The sequence below is a fragment of the Plectropomus leopardus genome, chromosome 2, assembly GCF_008729295.1.
Source record: "Plectropomus leopardus isolate mb chromosome 2, YSFRI_Pleo_2.0, whole genome shotgun sequence".
Classification (NCBI taxonomy): domain Eukaryota; kingdom Metazoa; phylum Chordata; class Actinopteri; order Perciformes; family Serranidae; genus Plectropomus; species Plectropomus leopardus.
The window spans coordinates 3,431,718-3,450,916 of NC_056464.1; the positions used below are offsets into that span (position 1 = coordinate 3,431,718).

Below are 19,199 nucleotides of genomic sequence, written 5' to 3' on the forward strand. Positions count from 1 at the left end.
TACTACCCAAGCCTATGATATATAGATCAGAAATGTTACTTTTTAGCCCTACAGTGTATGCCATCACAAAACCGCATGTGGATAAACACACAAGGGAGCTTAAGGGCTTTTAAATTACAATTTCATCTTCGATGGATGATGAAATAGTCCATTGGCTCTAACCCTACATCCTTCTCATGACCCCTCCCCTACACTATATAACCACACACAGCGTCGGTGGTTGAGAACTCAGTAGCATACTGATGTTCTCCATCTACCAACTATCCAATGAGCAAACTCTAGATTTAAAGTTGCACTGTCTGCTTTACTTTGTGCCTTTTTTTGTGCCTTTTTTTAAAATACTATAAATGGTTATCAGCTAACCTCTCTCTTCTTGCTGTTGTTGTAACCTGCCTCCTTGCTTGTTTTCACATACGCTCTTTTGCATTTCAATCCATTTGAAATGACCTGACTGTGATCTCTCAGTCTGGTTTGTGCTGTTGTATGGCACCAAGCCATCCTTCTCTGGGTTATACTAATGTATTATTAATGGATGCTGAGTCAAGAGAGTGCTGTGTATCCGTATAGTGCTGCTTGACCTCAGTCTGGCCTTTAGCACTATTAACCATGCCCTCTGTAGATACATCTCTGACACTGCCGTGGAGTGGTTCTATCATTCTGCCATTTATCAAACAGGAGGATTTAATGTGTTAGTTGATGAGTTTATCTTATTTTCAGTGACTGCAGAATACTCCACGGACCTCCACTTACGGTAAAGCCTCTAGGCTCAAGCTTACAGCAAGTTAGAAAATCAACATATGATTTCAGTCTAAAGATAATCAGAAAAGAAATGAACGAAAACGAAAAGTTCTTTCCTTTCTATGTGCTGATGTCCCAAATGATAATTTATCTGGCATGGAAATTAAGGGTGTTGGTTGACTGATTCATCTCCGGACCCGAAACTTCCTTCAGTCAACAAAAATTGACATAAAAAGCTGTGTGAAGAAAAAACAAGAGTTTCTGCAAGAGAAGTCCAAACCCTGCCAACTATCTCATCTCCAAACACTATTAAAGAGCTTGTGCTTGTCTCAATTACAAAAACTGTAGGGAGCAACTAGGCCTGGGTGATTTTTTCACACCAAATTTTTCCCTCTTCAAAACACACTACAAAGAAGTTACTCAAAACAAGTTTTATTATTAAGTTTTATTTTGCCAGTTGACGTTTGACCACCAAAATTTCATCAGCTCGTCTGAGTCTAAGTGAACATCTGCGCCAAATTTGATGAAATTCTCTCAAGGTATTCATGAGATTTTGTGTTAACAAGAATAGCAGCAGTTCTTGAGTCCAATTGGATGTTTGTACAAAATTTGAAGAAATCCCCTCAAGGCATTCTTAAACTACCATGTTCATAAGAATGGGGCAGACGAACAACCTGACAACATATTGCCTCTGGCCACAGCTATCACCAGAGTGGAACCATAAAATAATATTCCATGCAAATATGGAAGAAACAGCCATGAGAAACTCTCGGGACAATGTTTTAACCTCCCATACTCTGAGTCTTAATCATTTAAACATGATGCTATAATTAATTGATTGTGATCACAAACCACTAAAACACAAGCAAATGTTAACAATTAAAAATAATGAATAACTGAAGCCTTTAAAGCTGCACTGGGAATTTAACTAATTAAAAAGAAGCCAATCTTGTCGCTCTGATCCACCAACAAAAAGGTACCATGAAATGTGAACACTATAAATTTAGCCCACCCAGCATATCAAGCGCCTAATTAGCACTCCGGGTTAACTCCTACACCTCAGCGTGCACCATGTGCCTGCCACCACTTCATGCAAGTTAGGCATTAATTGACTGGCCACATGCAGGGAAAAACGCAATTACTGCAAAATTCAAGGATGGGGGATAAAAATGAGCAATCATATCAAGACATGCTAAACTGTTCACTAAGTCCCTAGATACAGCTGGAGAAGACCGTGCATAATAAGCAGGTCTTAGCTAGTGCCCAGCCAGCCGACCAGGAGGGAGAGATACAAATCTCCAGGCTGTCTGCTGCACCCTGAAGCAGCTATTAGTTTCCCATCCACTAACAAGGGGAGTGTGGCGCCTGAGAGCGGGATGACTTCATGCACGCTGCGGCTGACTTCATCAGGACACAGAGAAACACATCTATTATCTGTGTGAGCGTGACTGATCATTAAGGAACAATAGTGGGTCTTTGAGTCCCTTTGGCCACCTCTGGCCCTGTAAAACAGAGCACCATTTACTGAAGTGCAATCAGCACTTACAACACATACACATACGAGAATGGCACTGTGACTGGGCTGACTGCTGTACCAGTGTAGCAGCACTCACAGAACACACTCAAATCAGTCACTTGACAGGACATGAGTGCAAAATTAGGTTCACAATTTCTGAAAAAAAAACAGGTTCTTTGTCCTCTCTGCTTCAGCATATTAAAGACTCATATAATGAGGCACACCTAGTTGATGAAGACTTGTCTGTAGCATAAGTCACATTTAGACAAGATCAGCCTTTCCTTTGTGTCTTTCCTTTGTGTTTTTAAAAAAAATCTTCATATAGTAACAGAGTAAAAACAATCAGTGTACACAGATCTGCAAAATCACGCATTATCATCGGGAGGGAAGAGACCGTGCACTGTGGTGAGGGAGAGATGTCCCCAGCATTTTCAGCGCATCAGGTGAGAGAAAGACACCGTGCACCACTGAGCTTAAGTGTCAGGTGAGAGAGAGCTTAATGTGCCACCGACTGCTTGACAGTGGTTGTGATACTTTTAAGTTTGTGAAGTTAAGTTAAAGTTACATCACAAAACAACAGCACCACCCCTAATAGTTATCACTCTGGAAAGCAGCATTAAAGCTCACTGCGACAGTGGAGCACCAGGACTAAAAGGAAAGGTCTCTTGTATTTCACATCTTTTTTTTCTTTTTTTAAAATTAAACGGTTAGTTACATTTAAAGGGTGTTGGCCTAATAGGCCTCTGGGATCTATTTTTTTTACAGAAAAAGCAATGAATGGATTAATAGAGATCATTCAGATTATTCCAATATAAGACATTACAGTAAACTGCAGCCCTGGACTTGACCTGATTCGGTTTGCAGGTTGTGTCTTTACTAGGGTTGGAAATTTTAAGCTCTTTCCTAAATCAATTATTGGTAAAATTAGCAATCGATTTAATGATTGATCGATTAATCATTCGAAAAAAAAACCGTCTTTTTCTCAATCAAAGCTCACAGCAACATAGTGCATATACTCTGACAGCATTGCATAGCCTATCGATTGATCGATTCAATTTCATGTTTGATCAAATTCTTACAGACAGATTTGTCAGATGTCGATTGTTACCACCCCTTATCTTGACCAAGCGCACAATGCCAGCTTTCGCTGGTTGAGTTCCATACACACAATAATAACAAACATGCATAAAACCAAACACACACACAGCAAACACACAGGAATGCAGTGCACATTAACAAGCACACACCCTACTCCACTTTCTCCTCTCTGCTTCACTGCCTTGTTGTTCTACTTTTCTCCTGGCTGAAGGACAAACTGCACTGCCTCAGTGTGTGTGTGTGTGTGTGTGTGTGTGTGTGTGTGTGTGTGTGTGTGCGTGCGTGCGTGCGTGTGTGTGTGTTAGCGGATGTGAAGTGCCATGGCCTCTAAACACCGGATGTGTGATTTGCGACCTCAGACATAAGTGCTGTCTCTCAGTAGCCATCACTGTCTCCTCTGACTTCCTGTCCTGCCGGCTGACAGGCCTGACTTAGAGCTGACCTCAGGTCAGAGGAGGCTGCTGGGTGGAATAAGGTCAGCGGTGCACTCAGGGCCATGGATAGACAGCTTGATGTTCTTACGAGACCGCCGTGTTTGTTCTCTCCCTCTGGGCCTTTATTTATGAAATGACTCCGTGAAGGAAATCAGTCCGAAAAGTGACCTAAAATTCTCTGAGTGACACACATTTGGTCCTACTTTTAGACATATGAATAAATGCAATTATTTCCAGCTTTTTTAACCTTGGAAAGCTGTCCTTCAGGATTTTGGCAAGGTATAAGCCATTCTTCATTTGTAAGGTCCTGACTGAATATGAAGTTTTTAGGACTGATAAGGTCCGAAAATTTTACAATTGTATGTTACTATGTAGCTGCCACGTTAAACGACGACAAACAACGGTTTTACTGGTTTACATAACATCAAACTGGTGAAGCTCGTGCACCGGACGGGCATAGGAGACTTTGGAAAACGTATCAGGGGAGTATTTTGAAGTTGCAGTCTCTGTAGTACAAAAATATCTTTTTGTGTTTCTATCCCTCTGTCACAGCTCAGCAAGGAAACACTATCTGAGGAAACACAAATTCAAACTGAAAGAACTGTAAATTTGGAGGTCTGGTTGATTGTTTTAGCTTCAGATCAAATTTAGTGCATTTTTGTACTGAATGATGGCTATCTATTTTGTCCCCCATCACTTATACAAAGTTGCATCAGAAAGGGATTTCTTAGAAAGACCGTGAGGGACGAAGGAACAACTACAGCACCCAATAATCTTTACAACGTAACAGATGGAAATGTCAGTATTGTTTTAGAAGACTAGAAAAAAATGGGGACCTATCCTTTAACAACGAAGAATAATGTTTATTTTAGCCACAGCCAAGAAGGAGGATTATAACAATATATAAATAATATAATCCCATATTTTGCTTAATTAATGCTTTGTTGAGCTTTTTTAGCTCACTTCCCAGATCACTGTCATTCATCTGAAACTGGCATCTTAATGCTTTTTGAGGAGTTTCACAAACAGATCGTTTAGGATCTGTGGCTACATTAATCCCACTGATACTGGGCATTATAAAGACATAAGGTTTTGTTCACAGCCCCAAATTGTTTTTTCCTCAGCTACTGTGAATACTGATCCTGCTTATCTCTGCACCCCTGTGTCACAGAGCAGGGAACTAGGCAGCATTAAAATAGATAAGTTCCCTCACTCAGCCTCTCCACTTGGAGGCACCCAGGCTCTCCCAGGACCCCGACCCAGACACCGTGACCTCTAGAGGGAGGCATTGGCACCACCAGAGTCCCTGCGGAGAACCAGCTCTGGTAAAATTGGTCTGTCTATCCCCACTCATCTGTAACGCTGCACACATGAAGAGACAAGACAGAGTGAGAAGCAGACAGAGACAGAGCTGGAGTTACTCTGATGTATCAGGCACATATTAGCCTGGAGAGCTAATCTCATCAAAAATGTATTACTTTTAGCTGAGCACAGTGGACTAGTTTGCGCTCTTTGCTTCATTTTACCACCAACTACGCTATGGTTAATCAGCTACTTCTCATACTACTACTTCAGTCAGTTGGAAACGCTGTCGGTAACAGTCTAATATTAGGAGCTGGAAGTTCCCTATGAAGCGGGTGGAAGGGGCGGTGGATGAGTCCAACAAACTCCCTGGACTTTCACTCGGAAGCCTGCTGTTCACTTCCTGTATAAATGTGGAGCCAAACCATGATGTCTCTTCTCTAACCATAACCACGGGCAAGGAAATAAACTTAAATGAAAAATGTTTTTCAGATGAATAATTCATTGTGAAAAAGACTACGCATCTCACAAGATAAAACTGTATATTTCCTGTTAAAACGTCAGTGCAGTTTGAAAGGATTCGATGCAATAAACAGGCTTAAAGTAGCACGCCTTCTTGGATCGTTAACAACAAATGCAGGAGGATACCTAGCACTTCAGATGTTGACGAGAGCGGCACTGACCAAGCAGCGATAGTTGACGTTGTGGATGAGAAGTTGGGATGAGAATGTGGTGGGTTAATGTGTGGTTAGGTTCTGGCACAAAAAACACTTTGTTATGGTTCAGAAAGAATGATGCTGTTGCCTTAAAATGGTTTTGGGGGCACTATCCCAGCTGTTAACGCAGGTATGACTCTGTAAAAACTACCACTTGTTGTGCAGGCAATTTAAAACCCAGCTGGCAGATTTTGACTGTTTACAGTTAGCGACAGGAGCCACGATGTGTAAAGTGTAGAGAGCCAAAGACTTCAGAGGGTGTTTTCTGTCCAGTGTTTTAACTGCAGAGGTGGTCACTGACAATTTGCACACACTCGTTGGGCGTGTTTGCTTGGATGGAGCTCAGTGCCTGTGTGGAATGGCTCCATGCCCACTTCCCGGGGTGTAGGCGGCTATATTTACATAAAGTGGAGTTATTAAAGATTTCAGGTCACACAATATTGGTGCTCAGTGAGACAGTCATTCTGTGTGTGTGACTACACAAAAAGAAAATGCTCAGAATCTACACTGCAGCTATATTATTAAGTCACAGATCACATTTTAAGTCATGACTCACCAGTAAGACACATGAGCCATGCCTTGTTTGTAGAAAACCATGGACAAAATGAATAACGTGATCACATTTAGAAAGAGATGTTTGTGGCAAACAATAGCTAATGCAGGTCCATTATGTAAATTTACTGCGTGTAGCTGTAAGTGGACACATTTCAGTCCTCATCAAATATGAGACTAACACAGGCTGGGTCCATGTTGTGGTACTTATCCTGCATCTCCAGGGTGTTTACTTGCACATTTACCACTTAACAAGGTCACATGTTCCTATTCTACCTTTAACAGAAGAAGCGGCTTTTTTAGTCATTTCTATGTGTGTGTGTGTGTGTGTGTGTGTGTGTGTGTGTGTGTGTGTGTTTGTGCTGGAACCACAGACTGTCTTAAAAATGAAAGTAGCTAACATTACATCAGCCATTGGTAAGTCAACCATCAGTGGCAGTTCTAGCACATGTGGTGTCTTAGGCAAGCATTGCACATTTCTGCAAACTACAAACATGTCATATATTGGGCTGTCATAATGACTCTGAGTTGATAGCACTGAGCCGAGCAGCACAGCTGCTTGAAACACATTTTCTCTACATGATGAAGCATCACATTGTGATTCTCGGAAGAGTTCAGACCGTAGAGACAGACTATCTGTGCTGACATGCTGCTCTGACTTTAGAGAAAGGACTGAAAGGATAACAAAAAGTGGATGTTTAAGTTATTTTATCCTCCTAGGACTGAATTTGTTCCATACCTGTGCTCATATTACCCTTACCCTGAGGTAAACTGAGACACACGACCAGTCTATATGTGTGAGGATTCTGTGCACAAAAAACTGATTTGATTTCAGTAAACACTTGATAACCTTGAGTTTACGGTATATTTCTGTGATCAATACACATTTTTGCCATTCTAGCAGAAAATGTGAAATGAGACTCATTGTTAAAAAGACAATGATTCCTTATATTCACCTTTATCTTCAACTCTACCAACTTGTGTTAAACTTGAAATCTATAACTGAGCTGATGCGTCAGCCTGGCCAGTATTATTAGCCAATTTTAGCTTATCAGTGATATGTTGATATCAGTCGGCCAGTTTATTGCCCAAATTGAAATTGTGAATACCTGTGTAACTGTGAATGCTTAATGGAAACAGTCACTTTCAAAATAACTCCAATTTATCACAAAGTTTTAAGTTTTAACGCTCGCATGAGGTGGTATTTCAGGCGATTTGAAAAAGCCATATTTCGTAAAACAGCAATGGAAACACTTTTTTGGCTTTTATAGGTTGCATGATGCTATGGCTATGTGCTTGCAGATCTGGCTCCCTCGGGCATGATGCAGCAGGACCTACAAGAGGTGTTATTGCATCACATAACTCTTGAGCAGACCATCTGGAAGTTTTGAATCCACAATTCCTCTGTGAAATCGTGGACTATCACCTCTCAGAAATCCCTCATATGTGGCCGCTCCCACGTATAAGGGGCTTGCCTTTTCATTATCGCTCCATAACACGCCTACATGGCCTTGGATTGGAAATAATGAGGGCTACTGTGGTGGCTGCAACAGAAATAAAGCTGCTAATGTTTTGAACATCCATCACCATGCTTCTTGGGATGTTATCACCAGAGGAGAAGTCCCAGAACATCACTCAGTGGAAACACAGTCATCTCACAATTATGTTTTATCCACAATTCAAAAATATCGCTTAGGTTTTGCACAAATCTGTAATGAAATCCCGCCTAGTGATAAAATGTTTTGTGAGTTTTCTTGAAAACCAAAACTTCTCAAAGTTAGCTCATAAAGATTCATCTTAGGTCATTTTTAGCTTCAGGAACTTTTTGTGAATATCTGAAATTCACACATTTGCAAATACCAAGCCTGTCACATTTCTACAGAGCTCTTCCAGTGGAGAGGAAGATACAGTTAAGTGTCATCATCACTCCACAAGTGACAGAAAGTGGAGCGTTGAAGGCAAATACCTTTTCTCAGAATGAGGTTTTAGCAAAGTGGTGAAGGAAAGAGGATTACGTGTTTACATTTACACCACTGATATGTCAGAAATATCCCTCCTACCCTATCCAGCTTTCTCAGCCCCATGAGGTTATTGTAAACATGTTTACATCCCCCTTCCACTTCACGTTCAGCTTAAACCTTAATACTTACTGCTTTATTATGATGAATATTAGAGGAACATAGCATCACCAAGTAAAAAAAAAAGTCATTTTCGGTTAAGGCACGAGGATGAACACACCACTTCATTATCACACTGAGCTATATTTTCAACACTTCTCAAATGTCCATTTAGAACTGAGAGGATTTACTGAGAGGATTTTATTTAACTTGTTAAATATTAAAAAAAAACAACTTGCAGTGCTACTTTTTCCACTGTCACCTTGCAAAGGGAGAAGAAACCAGCCTTGGTGCTTAACTGACTACAGTATGTGAGGACAAAGTCTTCTCCATACCTCTGTGTCTTATCCGGTCATTTGGAGAAAAGTTTGTTTCCACAGAAGTGAAAGTAATTAAAACTCCTGGAAAGTCTTCTTTTGTCATACTCAATGCTACATAGCCTTTCCTCATTCCCAAGTCATCAAATACCACTGTTTGGTCAGTGACCTTGGCACCAGACAACAAAAAGGCACCTTTCGTGGTGGTATGATATGCTGCCATGTGGCATCAGTATATAACGCATCCGGACGGCACCTTTCACAGAAATATGATATGCTGCCAGACAGCGTCACTTTCAAAATGACATGATTTTAGGAGCTGTAAATTCCCTATAGGGAGGGCAGGTCCAACAAATCCCACACTTTCAGGGCGCTGTTCACTTTCAGTATGAATGTAGCCAAACCATGACCAAACCACTTTTTTTCTAAACCTTACCACATGCTTGTGTTGCACGAGGAAATAAATATGAATAAAATATACAAGGTGTTTTACCGACATTGTAAGTTTATTTTGAAAAAGACTGTGCATCTAAGAAGCAGAAAGCGGACATTTCCTGTGAAAACCTAAGTCTATTTTGAAAAGCTATGTCCATTTTATACAGTCTATGGGAAAATGCCACAGTGAAATAAAAGCTGTGGCTCAGAGGAAGAGTGGGAGAAAGGCTTCTCCAGTAAACATGCCAAAGTCTCCTTGAGCAAGATACTGAGCCTCAAATTGCTCCTGTTTGCTGTTCCATCTGTGACTGAATGGGTCAATGTGACTCATAATGTAAAAGCCCTTTGAGTGGTCAACCAATTTAAAAAGCACTATTCAAGTGCAGGTCCATTTGCCATGCATGTGACTGCTTTATAATAATTTCTTAATTTATTGTCTGGGAAAACTCTGGATCTCCATAGAACAGTTAACAAGCCAGCATATAAAATCAGAAGTTGTAAATGAAAATTGCAAATAAAACACCAGTATTCAAATAAATGGGCATGGCTGCAGTAAACACACTGGTTGTACCGCTTAACTGCTCTCATTCTAGTCACTGAATCACTCTGTTTACACTGTATGTTTAGCTTAAACCTTAATACATAATGCTTCTTTAGAATGAATATTACAGGAACACAGCATACAAATAAAAAAATGAAGTAGATGCTGAAAGCAGCCTTTTTTTAAGTTAAGGCACAAGGATGAACCCATCACTTTGTTATCACACTGAGCTATATTTTCAACACTTCTTAAATGTCCATTTAGAATTGGGAGGATTTATGAATACAACATTAAAAAATATTACAAAAAGATTGCAACATTCTTAGCCACTTTTTACACTTTAACCTTGCAAAGTCACTTAAACTCAACACTTTTTACACTGATTATGCCTTTTTATCGTCTGAGGAGGAAGTCTTAGGCTTGTCTTTCATGTGAGCCTCTCTGTGGTTGGTAAAGGCTAATATTTATGAATTAACAAAAATAATTGCAGCAGTAGTGGGTTAACTTTTGGCAGTGAATGCAAAGACTGAAGCTTACAGGTATATTAGCATATTAGGCCTACATGTCAACTACATGTAAACTCAATGCAAAGAACAGCTGAACAGTGTATTTCTCTCACACACACAAACACACACAATCTTTCACCTCCAGGTATCTATGGTAAGCAGGAGGGTACACTTGTATTAACAGCACCACACTTGTAAGTCTGGCCCTGTATTCTCAGCGGGACAGCTGTGCAACGGTAGCTTACCTAACATTATCAGTGTGATTGCTGCCTGCTACTGTCCTGCTATTAGCAGTCTGCAGCATGTTCTCCTGCACAGCGCTTCACTGAGTTTTAATTTGGACTCAGGATGTTGGAAGACTTCTATCTACAGCCTCGACACTTCCCAGACACCAAGGGCCTTCCAGCAAGTCATCGCAGACACTCAGAAACACACACACACATCTGCATAACAGTGTTCATATACTATTCTAAAATTTTAAAAATATTAAGTATGCAAACATTTGTGTGAGTATATATATATATATATATATATATGCATACTGCATCCCCACTCACTTGTAGATACACACCCCTAAAATTTACACTGACAAAGTCTGTGATAAACAGTATGCTGGTTTCCTTCCCTCACTGTGCTGCCATCAGGTGATGATGGCAGCAGATTACAGAGGAATGACCCACGACTGGACAACATCGATTTGTGCATTTAAAGTCTAGTGCCAAGTGTATGTGGCCAGGAGTTCTACATTTAGCCTAAATTGGTCCCAAATGAATACAAGTAAAACAGCAGGCCTATCACCCTTACTGTATGACTGGGGAGGTGTCAAATAATCCTCAGAGCTTCTTCTATTCTGACAAACAAGTAAACTACAATCAGTAACAATCGCTTTTTTGTGTGTTTGCAACTTTCATTTTGGTCAAGAATTTAAGCCACTAGGGGCATTCAGTGGCTCAGTTGGTAGAGCGGATGCCCCATGTATAGAGGCTATGCCCTCACTGCAGCAGTCGCAGGTTTGATTCAAACCTCAGCCCTTTGCTACGGGCAAAAAGCCCAAAACTAATCTAGAAAAAAGAAAAGAAAAGAATTCAAGCCACTAAATTCCAGTCACTGGCGTGTATTTTGTACCTGTAGGATAAAGAAATCTTAAAAAGATGTGGGCATGTTTTTGAACAGGCTGTAACGTTTGTTTAAAGGGTCATTATTTCACCGATATAACGGCGGTCCTCACTTAAAACTAGGCCATCTTTGCAGTAGAGCAACACAAATACTTTACATGGGTGACGTTATGTGGACTGGACCATGTGGCGGGTACACAAACAATCTCGTGCAACAGCAACAGCCCAAGAGCCAGCAAAATTCTGCCGAATGACGTAAAATAAGAGTTTTGCCATGAGGGGAGGAGAGATATCTAGCAGGGATGTAACGATATGTTTTAACAATGATACAATGCATGTTACAATGTTGGTGATACGATATAAGAACGATATGGGCTCATATGATACAATGCAAAGACCAGAACTTGATATCTAGGTGCAGGGAGGGTGGCATGGAGGGAAGTTTACCACAGTTCATCCACACGTAGCGCCAACATTGTTCTGATACAAAGCTGGTTAAAGACTAGCAAAGTATCCCTTTTTGCTTCTATGTTCTGTTGAAGAAACATTTCTGTGACCTTATCCTCACATCTGTGTGCGAGGTTGTGTCTGTGAATTTATTCCAGTGTGTCAGTGTTCTTTGTTTGTATGTGTGTGGGGGAAAATATGAAAAGAGGAAAAAACTAGGATGAGGAATGACACCACATTCAGTTTTGTCTAATGAGCGTTTTGGGGCTCTGTAATCCAGCAAGCTGTTGTTTTTGGCTGATGCCCGGTCTGCAGCTTCACATTGTAAATGTTAAGAATTCAAACAGGCAGTAAACATACCCGGCAGGAGGGAAATATATGTATGTATAAAAGATGTAGACAAGAAAGTGTGCGTGCGTGTATGCGTGCATGGGGTGGGTGGGTGCGTGCATGCATGCGTGCTTGTGTGTGAACAGACAGAGAGAAGCAGGAGATAAAGCTTTCAAGCAATCAGCAAATCAAATATTCATCAAATCCAAAAGCTGAGCAGACAAAGACGAGGATCTGATTATAATGTTCACTTTCTAAATCCACACAGCACATTGACAAACTGACTGTCGGGGCTTTAAGAAGGTTATTTAAAGGGTGTATTTTGACCAGCGGACAACCCAGCATTACTTCGGTCAAATATAAGCATGTATTATTAAGGAAGCATATTTATTCAGGTCTCAAAGCACCAACACAATTAACAGCATTACACACAACTGGTGTGAACTATCAATGGACAAACCTATATCTCTGCCTCTTGAAGGGTCTGATTTGATTGTTTAACAAAGGTGTTATCTCAAGTTTAGCATGTTTGCATGCTAATAAAGAAAGTATAAGTCAGGAACAGGAAGTACAGGTAGTATGTGCCCCAGGGATGATTTTTTTCTGAGGGTTCCCTCATCTAAAAAGGTTTTTTTCATTGGATTTTGGATCATTGCAGAAAATAAGCTCTGTGGCAAACAAACTTTTATGATACTTAAACATTTTGTTCAGCAAGATAATCTTCACAAATAAACACCATTTTTAGGATTTTGGAAGCCTAAATACAATTGCCAGAAGTAAAAAGCTAATGTTAAATTACAAACAAATGGCACTAAAGTTGCATCGCCGTCACTACAAGGCTGTAAAGCCGTGTTTGTTGCCGTTTCGGCTTGATGTCAGTCTGAAGTCTTATTTAGCCACTTGTTAGCAACTACCATTGTTAAAACATAAAAGCTTCAAAATTCACAGTGGGGTAAACTGATGTAATTTATGTTCTAGAAAAAAGCAAGAAAGTCTTTTCAGCTTGTGTTAACCAAAAACTTGCATTGCCGAGCAAGAGCTTAACTCTATGTTTATTTCCTGTCAGCTGATGTCATTCACATACTGCAAATTATTCGTAAAGAAATACAAAAGGGCCCATGCAGATTGTTTATGTCAAGTTCTGAACGGTCCACAGGAAGCTATATTTGGCCTCGACATCAAGCAACATAGTGGCTGCTACCCAGCCAAAAGCTGTTGTTGTGTCTTGTTCTTTGGCCAGACTTTATGAATGCCAACTGTGTGCTGTAAAAGCATAAATGTCAAATGCAAAAAAAGCATGGAATTAGACTGAGGAATGTGTGGCCGATTCCCTTGCAGATGTGCTCGTTAGCTATTAGGGTGATTTCTCTGAGCACAACAAAGAACCTTCCTTCCTGCTGGCTCTGTATCTCCACATCTATCTGACACTTTGCAGCCGTCCAGAGGTTCAGCGGTCCTGACAGGCTGCTGTGGCTCAGATCTGTGTGAGATGGAGGATTGACCCCTCTGCTCTCACTCCTTATTAGAGCACAAAGAGCTGTTGAGCGAGCCAGGCACACTGACATGAATCTTGTGTCTGAGTCAAGGCTTTACTGTTCCTCTCCAGCTCGAGCACATCATATGAAGCACAGATGGAGTCTGGGCCGTTCAGCTGAGGGATCGATAGCAGCCTTGATATGGAGACGTGGAGCAGACGATATAGATGTAAGGACGAGGGACTGAGGGAATTACAGACTGATGCAGCAGATAGCTCTCTGACTGAGGCTTGGAGCCACTCTGGTTGCTCATATTTCTTTTTTAAGCCTGTAATCTCGAGGCCATTACCTGACTATCTTAGTAAGTCTTAAGAACAAGCTGTTGTCTCAAGATCAAGTATGGCATCATCTCAAGAGAACTCTGAATGGTGCTTGTATTACCTTTCCTAAGCTCAAAGTTATACACTGATCAGCGCATAGACATGATTATGAGCAGAGTTCAGTTTCTGTATATGCATTAGGACTGGGAAATAAAACAGTATTGATAATTATCTAAATATACTTTCCACCAATTTTTGATAAAGCCATCATATGATTCAACCACTAATCCGTCCACAGAAAGGGATGTTAAGGACCTGTGTCCACTTGGCATTTTTTTTTCTCAGCCCCGGCTCCTTTTTTAACTGTGACGTTGTTGCCTAATCCTAACCAGCGTGACAGTCTTCGTTGGTTGCCATGTGCTGTTTCGTAAACATAAGGACTATGCAGCATCATTCCACCATGTGCATTTGTTGACACCACGGTAACAGCATCCCAGAGGGTAAACAGCTGAGAGGGATACCTGAAACGTCAGAAGCATATGGTCACTGACAGAGTGGCACCATGTAACAAGCTGGGACGAGAACGTGTTGCTCAATTATGAGCCGTAAAAACCCTGTTTAGCGTTGCTGACTTGTCACTGTTAGGTGAGGAAAAACGGTGACACTGTTACTGCCGTTAGCAGTGTAAGCACAAAGGAAAGACAAAGAAGGTAAAAAAAAGAGTTGGAATGAGAACGTGTTGGATGGACTTCTCTGCTCTCTATGCTGTTATTCATCCCCACTGGTCTCCAACCAGTTCATTACACATGGAGAGATGCCTATATGAGCACCAATCTGACATCAGACTACATTTTGTTTCACTATTTGAATGCAATTAAAGTTTTTTATGTGCACAGAAAGCTGTTGGGGTCATTTCCCTCCAACACAGTGAGAAATATTTTTATTCCTGTGGGCAAAAACAAGAAATGATATAATATTTAATGACTTCTCATCACAGTATGAGTTGTTAAATGGTGTATTTTTTTCTTTTTTATTTAGGGCTGAATGGTAAATATGAAAAATACTTTAATTGTGATTTTTTTAAGTTCCTTATCCTCTGTGTTATTCATTATGTAGCACAAGGCATTATTCCTTCTATGGTATGACCAGCACAACAAAAGACATGTCGAGATGTAGAGAACATCTCGACATGTCTTTTGGTTTCCTAAGATCTGACACGTCTCTGACAAGTCAGCCACGGCAAAATTAGTACGCGATGTCTCACTTGTCTGTCCACTGAAATTTAAACTGTGACTCATTCTATTCAGATTAGCTGCATGCACTGTACATAGAAAATGTGAATATAACTGACTCAAGAGTAAGTGGTTTATTGGAGGTAATAAATTACATAAAAACAACTCTCAGCTCATTTCCTTTGAGTCTAATCATTTCTCTACAACAGCCTTTAACAGTTTCAACATTAAAGACATCCATGACACAAGTTAATGACAACAATGTGCTTGCTTTGAAACCTTTAGCGATAACACTTCTCTTCTGCTGCTTTCAGACACCTTTTAGTAAGTATTCAAACCTTTGAATCCCAAACAAATTGGTGATTTCTTTCAAAAACATGAGGAGAAAGGCAATTATCAACTTGGTAACTTGGTAACTGCCTGAAGACAAAAGAAAAGAAAAAGCTAAGGGAAAATGGTATTTAGTGTTGCAGAATTCTTATTTTTGTAAGCTTTTTGTTTTTCAGGTCAGCTCTTGTTTTGTTTTGGATCCTTTTTTCTTTGATTACCCATGACCGTCTTCTCATGCTTTTGAAATAAATCAAGCCAATTCTCTCTGATTTCAGAGAATTTAAGTGTGTAAATGCATTTCCTGCCATTGATCAAACACCAAATGCAAGAATAGAAACACAAATGTATCATAAAGTGAACCAAACTACACTACTCAAAAGAGCAGAATTTGGGGATATTAAAGCCTGCATCTAAATTGCATAGTACAGTGCTTATACAATTAGAGAGAAAAATGTGTAAGTATATATTAATACAGTGCACTATACCTTCATCAGCACAGCATCAAAGCCAGCACATTATGTAATTACTGAACAAGACGTGATGATTCAAACCTTTAACTCAAACCCCTTCACTTGTCAGAGCTCCAGACGATATTTAAAACTTATTTATGACCCCAATTAGCCCTACAGGTTCATATGAATAACATTTATTATGATAGCACTAGCTATGTAAGCCTTGTGATTACACTCGTCACTGATTTGGTGGGCTAGATTTTCTTTACAGTCTCATCACAAATATGTTAACTATTCTAAGTCACAAAATCTTCCTCCTGTTACTAGAAACTCAATAACTGTTATTTTATCAAATGTACTAAATATATTAGGATTGAATATTGTAAGCGCTTGTTATTAGAAAAAAAACAACAAAAAACAAACATTAAAATCTTGCTTACTCCAAACAATACCAAATCTGTTTTTCCTCAATCAAAGCTCACTGCAGCATATTGCATATACTTTAACAGCATTGCATAGCCTATCAATTGATTGATTAAATTTCAAATGTTCAATTAAATTCTTAACATCTGAGTAATCAATCATTGATTGATTGTTATAATCCCTAAAATAAATAAATGAGATTAGAACATCATTGTATAATAAACAACATTACAATGTTATGCTCAATAATATATTTTTTCACCTTATTGACACAAAAAGCAAAAGTTAATTAATGAAATTTAATGTATCTTTAACATGTTGCAGCCGTTCAGGGTTGACTTTGTTGACAAGTTTAACTCCTTGAAACCTGAGCAAATTCGCTTGATTTTCTTCATAAATATGGGAAATGATTAGCTTGAACAAATAAAGAAATTAGCTGAAAATTTGCAAGAAAAACTAAAAATTCAAAATATTTTTAAAAAACAGCAAAATAAGTGAAAAATAAAGAAAAATAAAAAAATTACCTTTCGAAAGTGATATATATATTTTTTTATTTACATTTTTTTCTACAATTTTAAATATAATTGAAATACATAATTTTCTGGACATTGTTTTTTTTATCATATTCTAATAATCTCCCCACAGCTAATTTTCAAGTCATATTCTTATCATATTTAACTAAAAATAAACATAAAAAAAACAACAATTTCCACAGATCCAGTCTCCCCTAGTAATTTGCTGTGGTCCTCTTGTCCAGGATGTGCCACTTTGGCTGGTGGACTTGAAAATCTTCCAACCATTTAATAGATTACCTTTTTGTTTGATTTTTTTGATTTTTTTTTTTTTTTTTTTGTGGCTGGAGTGAAACACATCCATCAGCCACTTGTATATTTTACCAGCATTTGGCTGGTAACACACTTTTTGGCAAGCTCTGCTCAAATTGCTTCAATCCCAAATAAATTAGCCTCAGCACACACAAGCCCTAATAATAATTCTGAGCCACCGACGGACTCTACAAACTCTTCAAGATACACAGCAAGACAATCCAGCCACTCCAAAAAAATGTATAAAGAGAAGGGAAATATAAGAAAGCCTCATTTTACAGACTCACTAAAACACAGTCTCCTGACATGCTCCCAGCATTTATATGGATCCTAAAAACACAAACATGCCTCTTGCATGGATATCATACCAAACTGGTACACTGTGAAATCTGACCAGCTAAATTCACTTTAGAAAAATTCTAGGAAATAGACTGACTTGAACAAAACATAACAATTTATATTTACTATATATCTAATTGTTAATTTCACTCAACATTTGGTTATATTTAATTAAATTTGTGAAGTTGTTGCATCTTAAAAATGAAAGTTTGATTAAATCAGTCTCCCTGAGTTTTAGCAACTTCCCTTAACCAAATTTACTGAGCTCTATATCTGTATCTTCCTTTTCCAAGGCCATCGGTTTCCTAAATTATATTAAAATAGGATCAACTTGTCAGATTTTATGGTGTATAAATATGAGAATCTGATTTGACTTTCAGAGTACACATGTGGAATACAGCATGGCGTGGATTTGGTGTGTTGGAGCTTCAGCAGTGTTTGCAAATGTTTGCTCATTCACCACACACACGCGCACACACACACACACACACACACACACACACACACACACACACACAAAGCTGTTAAAGGCGTTTCTGGTTTAAGTTAAACTAAATTCAAATTTGAAACCGACAAAGACCGACTAACGTACACCAAAGGTCCAAACTCATGTCATGCCGAATACGTTAAATTGCCAAATTTAATATAAATAATAAGTTTGGCGTAACGTTCACCTTCCATAAAAAAAAACACGTTTTTAATCATAATCTATACCTCCTCCGGTCTGCCCAAACTGCGATTGCGTCAAAAACACTAATAAGCGGGATACCCATTCACGCTGTGGGGCTGCTGGACTAACAGCCGACACCAGCTTTTATAATACGAAAACCCCGCACCTGCCTTTGTTTTTCAGCGATAATTGTGCGAAATGATGGATTAAATGAAACACCTTAGGCGAGGTAAACGAGGTAAAGGTGTTTTGTTGAGAGGTGTATTGTTGTTTACCTCGCTAAAATGCGGATAATCTTCTCCCCGGGCTGCTGCGATGCGGAGCCGCGGATGATGCGCAGGAGGCGGGGTGATACTGCCCGCTACGTCGGTGAAAGCAGCGCTGTGATTCGGATGCTAGAAGCGAGCGCGTCTCACGCAGCTTTGTTACCGTCCGCTCTTCTCCTTCTCTTTCTCTTCCTCTGTCCTCCTCTCTCTGGTTGACTGTTCAGTCTTCTCCTCTTCTCCGCTAGGAAATATTAGTAGAGCCGCACTCAAGCACTCACCAGCGTCTCTCTCTCTCCCTCTCTCTAATGTCTTCCTCTCTTCCGCATCCCCGCTTTCTTTCGATCACCTTCTGGTCGCCTTTGAAGTGTGTCAAGCCCGCGAAAACAGAGCAAAGTACTTCCTGTTTTTATGTGACAAAATAAAAGTCAAAAGTCTGCCCGATTTGAGTTTTTTTTAAGGTCTGTAAGAGCAAGAGAGAAAACTTGAAAAAACAAGTCAAATATTTTCCAAGGATTTCCCATTTTTTTCTCCTCAACCTTACAGCAGAACTATCACACCACTGATAACACCTTTTCCCATACCTGCTGTGTATATTTTTTTAAACATAATCAACCCATCAAACAGTTTTGTTCTCATATTTATATATAACTTCTTCCAGAGTTAACTAGCTATATAAGTTATAGTAAGACATAATAAATCGAAGA

The 19,199-nt window shown here is 39.5% G+C and overlaps 1 protein-coding gene across 1 annotated transcript in view; it reads right to left on the reverse strand.

Annotated features, from left to right (window-relative positions):
- cntn2 (contactin 2) overlaps positions 1-18,811 on the reverse strand; it is a 78,698-nt gene extending 59,887 nt beyond the window's left edge. The window contains exon 1 of the mRNA XM_042498568.1: positions 18,505-18,811. The gene's annotated coding sequence lies outside the window, so the exon portion shown is untranslated. The remainder of the gene's footprint in view (positions 1-18,504) is intronic.
- Positions 18,812-19,199: the final 388 nt, after the last annotated feature.